General features: G+C 35.3%; 1 protein-coding gene across 2 annotated transcripts in view; it reads right to left on the bottom strand.

Annotated features, from left to right (window-relative positions):
• Positions 1-7,247, bottom strand: part of SLC33A1 (solute carrier family 33 member 1) — a 42,423-nt gene that overhangs the window by 10,932 nt on the left and 24,244 nt on the right. The window contains exon 7 of one of the 2 annotated variants that reach the window (XM_082624658.1): positions 5,240-5,678. The exons of the other annotated variant lie outside the window; for it this stretch is intronic. The gene's annotated coding sequence lies outside the window, so the exon portion shown is untranslated. Of the gene's footprint in view, positions 1-5,239; positions 5,679-7,247 lie in introns of those variants that run through there. 2 annotated transcript variants of the gene reach the window in all.

The following is a 7,247-nucleotide window of genomic DNA, read 5'->3' as shown; positions in this document are numbered from 1 at the left end:
TTTTCCAATGTCCTGTATCTCTTATCTTCTTTCTGCTCCCACTCTCACTGTCCTAGTTGAAAATATCTAGTCTGTTCTCCCTACTTTCCATCCAGTCTTTTTTTCTGTACCCCAGATATCAGCCACCTGGGTGTCTCTAAGACTTCTCAAAAGGTCCTTCTCAATAATATTTCAGCATCATCCCACTAACCATTGATGTGAGAAGTATAGTGCCTGCCCCAGGATTTCTGCAGATTAACCAGCAATTTAACATTCTCCTGGGGTAGCTCCACCAAGGAACCCTGCTCCTTTTTACTGCTGGTGACCTCTGAGAACTCACTGGATATGTTGCTTAGGCGAGTGGAGAGGTAGGCAGAAAAAGGCACACTTAGATTCTCTGCCCATCCCTTAATTTCCCACAATACCATAGACACAAAAACTGTGTCTATAATGACTTTTTGAGGAAAGTTTGATATTAACTAGGTACAATTACATTTAAAAAAATCAACTAGATATTAAAGTGAATGTTCCTAGAATCCAAAGAAAAAGGGGAAAAAAATTGAATGGGACCACTTACAAAAACTCCCCAGTTTCTATCCTTGGCTTCTGAAATCAGGAAGTGAGGTAGCAAAACTCTGAAATGTTTGCCTCCTGGGGTTATCACTACAGTCCTTAGCTCTTATTAAATTTACATGCACTGTTTACTTTCACTTCAGGGCATTAATCTGGCAATTAATTCTATGTAAGGAATTTCTGGCAGATCATTGCAAATTATATACAGACAAAATCTTTAATATATTAATATATATCCCTAATTTTAGCCTTTGCGGTAGAACTATATTTATTTTATTGAGCTCTTCTGTTGGCCAAGAACAGAGATTTACTTTGTCTACCTCAAATAAAAGAAATCAGGAATTCTCTTACTGTGGTTGGTATGTAGCTTATGCAGTGAACAGAGACTGTTGAAAAATGTGACAAGCTCATGAAGATAATATGGATTTTATCACTTAGGGGAAGCAATTTACTCTAAAAAAGAGTTCATAATTTCTGACTGAATTTTGGAAGAACACTATAATATCTGTAGTGAGGAGTATAGACATAGAACTGAGACTAAGAAGAACAATCAGAAGGCTATTGCACAATCCTAGATTGATAAGCACCTCAAAAAATACTATGATATTCACCATGAGGAGTATGAGCTTTGATAACAAAATTCCAACTCATAATTTTTTTTCTTATTTTTATCAGGACTGGGATAATGAAGAGGGTGTACCATTAGATTTTTCTACAGTAATAAATGTTGATTTTTAAAAAGAAAACTATGATCTTCATCCTGCCTTCTCCAGAACTTTGTCCTACAAATTTCCCCCTTTCTCCTTTGCACCCTTAATGGGTTCATTTCCCTGGCTCACTCACTGAACTCAAGAGAATGCTCAAGTCTCAATTCCTTCGGAAAAAAATGTTTGAAAGAAGTCCCTATTTACACTCATACTACCATCTTCTGATTAAAACTGCCTTCTCTTTCAAAGTTGCTCCCCCATCCACATTTCCTACATCATCTACACTCAAAAGTTCATGTCCTTGCTTCCTATAGTATCCAACTGTCCTTGCATTTCACCTTCACAATCACTGGAATCCATTTCCTCTTTAATATTACTATTCTAGTTTGGTCCCTGTCTATTCTGAAGGCCTTTAACTGATCTCTCCTCCAATTTCATTTTATTAGAAATTGGCAAAAAAGAAAAACACCACTAATAAACCAATGCTTATAGCCTGCAAAATCTTAGCTTTTGCATTCTCCGACTATATATATACCTTATGATCCATGTATATGTCAATCTCAGTGTGGGCAGTATCTGATTAGCAATTTAAAAAAAATTTGAGGACTGAAAAGAAATGAATTTTTTAAAAACACTCTACTTTTGGTGTGGAGAAAAGGGGACCCTCCTACACTGTTGGTAGGAATGTAAATTGGTGCAGCCACTATGGCAAACAGTATGCAGGTTCCTTAAAAAACTAAAAATAGAGCTACCAAGCAATCCCACTCCTGGGCATATATCCAGAGAAAACCATACTTGGAAAAGATACATGCACCCCAATGTTCACTGCAGCACTATTTACAATAGCCAAGGCATGGAAACAACCTAAATGTCCATCAACAGATGAATGGATAAAGAAGTCGTGGTTCATATATATACAATGGAATACTACTCAGCCATAAAAAAGAATGAAATAATGTCACTTGTAGTAACATGGATGGACCTAGAAATAATCATACTAAGTGAAGTAAGTCAGACAGAGAAAGACAAATATCACATATCACTTATATGTGGAATCTAAAAAAGTTATACAAATGAACTTATTTACAGAACAGAAACAGACTCACAGACTTAGAAAATAAACTTATGGTTACCAAAGGGGAAAGGTGGGTTGGAGGGAGGGATAAATTAGGAGGTTGGGATTAACGTATACACACTACTATACACAAGATAGATAATCAACAAGGACCTACTATATAGTACAGGGAACTCTACTCAATACTCTGTAATAACCTATATGGGAAAAGAATCTGAAAAAGAATAGATATATGTATAACTAAATCACTTTACTGTACACCTGAAACTAACACAACATTGTAAATCAACTATACGCCAACATAAAATATTTTTAAAAACTCAACTTTTTCTTTTATCAGAAGTTATTAACGTAGCAAACAAAAAAGTTCAAAAAACTGTAAAAGTTCAATTTTGAAATGGCTTCACCATTGCTTTTTTCTTTTTAACCCAGAGTTAGTTGTTTTTGCTTTTGTAAAAATTTTCATTTCCTGACTTACAGGGTCTGGTTTCTTCACATATAACTTCCAGTTTTTGCCTCAGCTCATACCTCACTACTGAACTACTAGATTTACAATTTCCTCTACCCACAGGAGTGGAGTTTTTTATTATCACCTTAAGTTGAATTACTTAGATAATTTGCCCCATTTAGGCTAGGAGAAAATATAAAAGGAAACATCTAATCACTTGAGACTGAACTCTGGCTTCTAAGACACAGGTTTTCATAACCCCAGGCCTCTGACCATAATATAACCAAAAAATGTGAACTAAACAGAATTCAGTTTCAAGAAACATCAGCTAATACATGTCTGTTAAGTTATATTTATCCACATTGTATTGAAAGTACACAGTCTCTGGAGCAGCGACAGATTTAATTATTACTTTTAATAACCACACTGGTTTCCCATACTCTAATTCTCAATTCTCACCTGTGCTGTGACTAATAAGAGCCAGACTGATAACAGCTTATCAGACTGATAACAGCCTACATATACTAGGTTTAGTACTATCTATGAGGAACCTCAAAATATGAATCTGGGGCCCTATATAGGACAGCTGTTATCAGTCCTATATGGAAGCCCTCCTCTCTTCCAGAGAAGGGAAGATAAACCTTACCTCCTTAATTTAAATAAATTCTCCTTGGAAAGGATCCTGTACTCTTACCCTTTGGAATGTAAATATATGTCTTTAGGGGCAAGACAAGACTTGTGTCTCCAGATTTACAGCCCAGAGATGTCCCCATGGTCTCCAGTCTCATACCCTCTTGAACTGTGCATAACAGAGATGTGAACATCTGTGTTATGGACTGAATTGTGTCTTTCCAAAATTCTTATGTTGAAGCCCTAACTTCCAATATGACTGTATTTAGCGATAGGACCTTTACAGAGGTAAATAAGGTTAAGTGAAGTCATAAGGGTGGGTGCCTTATTCAATAGAACTGGTGTCCTTATAAGAGGAAGAGACACCTCGGATGTGCATGCACAGAGGAAAGGTCATGTGAAGACAGCAAGAAGGTGGCAGTTTCCAAAACAAGGAGAGACCTCAAGAGAAACCAAACCTACTGCCACCTTGATCTTGGACTTCCAGCCTCCATATCTGTGAGAAAATCATTTCCGTTGTTTAAGCCTGTAGTCTGTAGTATTTTGTTATGGCAGCCCTAGCAAACTAATATATACTCAGAATGGTTTTTCACTATCTATTCAGTCACAATTTAACTTTGAAGGTTTCTCTTTGAGCCCAGGTTCCAAGTCTGAGTAAAATTTGCTCAGAAAGCTCTAACTCTGCAGAAACAAAATATTTTATCTACAGGCCCAAATTGTCCTTTAAAGAAATTTTCAAAACTGTAACTACTGAAGAAGCCATATCCAAACACAAACGTTTCAAGGGAAATTCTTTATAATCCCAAACTATCCATACATCATTTCCTCTTGAAGGAGAAGTGTTGTGCCTCCACCTGTTCTCCATTTTGCCCAGGTTACTAATAGTACAACCAATAATTCAGGCTGACTTCATTAAAACAGACAAAAGATTTGGTGGAAAGCGTACATCTCTTGAAATTACTGTATTTGTTTTTAATTATATAATGCCAAGCTAGTATAATTTTGATATGAATGATTTGAAGGTAAACTTGGTTATTACATAATGAAAATGAAAATAAGAATCTTTCATTAACTTTTTTTTAGAGATTAATTGTTAAGTAATCATTTTGAGCATTTAAATAATCCTTTATATAAAACTCTGGAGAATTTATTTCATATATACTCTAAATATTTAAATACTGCATAAATATCAAGCTTTAACACACATCTTTTAATAAATTAGCCAAATAAACATTTCACATATACTAATGCTAAACTAACAAAGCTAATGCTAGATCTTCCAAAAATGATAATAGAAATGATTTTGGACTGCGCATTTTTAATTCAAAACTGGACACAGGTACAATGATTACATAAAAACCTCAACAATGAAAGCTTTCAACATTGAGTATTTTTTTCAGTTTTACACTAATCCTTGCAAAGGCTCTATCTGAGGACACAATAGATAATAGACTCACCAATAAAACTTGACAGTGGTAATCTATCAATTTATCAGATATGCCAAACTAACTTTTTAAATTAATCAAATTTCCCAACTTTATATTTTCCTAATTGTATAGTTGCATGTGATAAAAAAAATTTCAATTTCATTAACTATAAGGTTATAAAAAGTAAACTTTTCCCAACATTTAAAGTCATTCTGGGGACTTCCCTGGTGGTCCATTGGTTAAGACTCCACACTCCCAATGCAGGGGGTTACAGGTTTGATTCCTGGTCAGGGAATTAAGAATTACTGCATGCCACACAGCACGGCCAAAGGGAAAAAAAAAAAGATAAAGTCATTTTGATGAAAATAAGAAGTCTTTAATACTCATATTTTATAATATTGACTGATTTAATTGTAACTAAGGTGCTAAATTTTAGAAACTTAGGATAACTCCCTAAGAATTATACCAAAAACTTGTTCATTTCTATCACACTGTTTACTCATTATTCTTAACACAAAATTGTTATAAAAAGTTATGTCTATATTGACAAAAAACTATTAAAATGTAGCAACATTTTTGTCTATGCTTCAAGACTTCTTATAAACTATGCAAATTAATATTGCTGATATTTTAAGATGATCTTTTAAACTATATCCAGCAGGGCTTCCCTGGTGGCGCAGTGGTTGGGAGTCCGCCTGCCGATGCAGGGGACATGGGTTCGTGCCCCGGTCCGGGAAGATCCCACGTGCCACGGAGCGGCTGGGCCCGTGAGCCATGGTCGCTGAGTCTGCGCGTCCAGAGCCTGTGCTCTGCAACGGGAGAGGCCACAACAGTGAGGCCTGCATAACGCAAAAAAAAAAAAAAAAAAAAAAAATTGGCACTGTCAAATCAGGCAGAGATTAAACTGAAGTGGAAAAGTACCTATTATAGATACTTTAAATCTTCTAAGAGAAAATCAAATAATTATGCCTTACTACCTACCAAAGACATTGGTTTAAAAAAAAAAAAAGTAGTTACAAGGCACTATATTACCTTCTCTTCTGTAACTAAAATGGCTGTTAAATATATTAATCCTATTTATTATGAAATTATTTTTTAAATTTATTTTCTTTCTTTAATACTAAAGTAAAATACATTTTGGAAATCTGCATGGAATGTTCCCAACAGGTTGGTTCTTTACTTTTAGCAGGGTCTGAGTTATATAGTTTTACTCATTATTTCAAATACATGAAAAGACATCACCCCCAAAATACAAAAACAAATCTGGTCTTGTGTTATATTAAATAATGATCTCAACCATTTAATATAAAATAACATACTTTTTGGGGGGGTATGTTAACAAGGCAAAATATAAGTTGTTTATAGGAGGAAAAGGATTTAATGACTAAGATATGTCTTTTGTGGAATACCATTCACCCTTATGTCCCTCTTTCACCAGTAATGTCTTATCTGCTCTAATCCCTTCAAGATTCAAGTTCAGTACTACAAACACAGAGATTTTCTAGCTTTCAGCATAGATTTTTCTTTTAACATTGTTTTCAGAATGCTTTAAACAATTAGTTTTACAACTATTATATCAAATATATGTTTAAAATTCACAGTACAGCCCATATTCAATAAGGCCATAGCTTTTACATCTTTTTGGATCACAGACCATTTAATATTTTAATAAGAACTCTCTCCAGAAAAATTAAAAATTACATATCCAGAGTTTTGCAAGTAGTACAGGGGTTTCAAGGCTCCACTGACAACTGTTTAGTATAAAAACCCTTGTCATAAAAGGATGAAATCAAACAATAGGTTTAGATTTCAAAGGTTTAATTTTTTCGGGGGGGGGGGGGCGCGTGCTGCGCAGCTTACAGGATACTAGTTCCCCAACCAGGGATTGAACCCAGGCCCTCCGCAGTGAAAGCGCAGAGTCCTAACCACTGGACCACCAGGGAATTCTCTCAAAGGTTTATTATTTTTAAAAATAGAGAATTAGGGACTTCCCTTCCGGTCCAGTGGTTAAGACTCTGAGCTCCCACTGTAGGGGAGCTCCCTACAGCTCCCACTATAGTTCCCACTGTCCCTGGTCGGGGAACTAAGATCCCACATGCTGTGCTGCATGGCCAAAAAAATAAATTAAAAAAAAATTTTTAATAAAAATAAAAAATAGAGAAATCTATTTCAGGTGTTGAACAAATTTTTTATGATTGATCAGGCAAAATTAAAATATTTACAAAGGAGTACCACGCAGCTTGCGGGATCTTCCCTGATCAGGGATTGAACCCAGGCAACCACTGTGAAAGCCCAGAATCCTAACCACTAGGCCACCAGGGAAGTCCAAGGAGTTTTTAGTTTTAGTCTCAGCTAATCTTAGCTAATCTTATAAGAGCTTTTCAAATTCATTTTTTGATTTAAACGGG

This window comes from Mesoplodon mirus (genome assembly GCF_964341445.2).
Source record: "Mesoplodon mirus genome assembly, chromosome: 6".
NCBI lineage: Eukaryota > Metazoa > Chordata > Mammalia > Artiodactyla > Ziphiidae > Mesoplodon > Mesoplodon mirus.
Note: the sequence above shows the minus strand (reverse complement) of the source record. Positions and strands in the feature narration are given on the sequence as shown.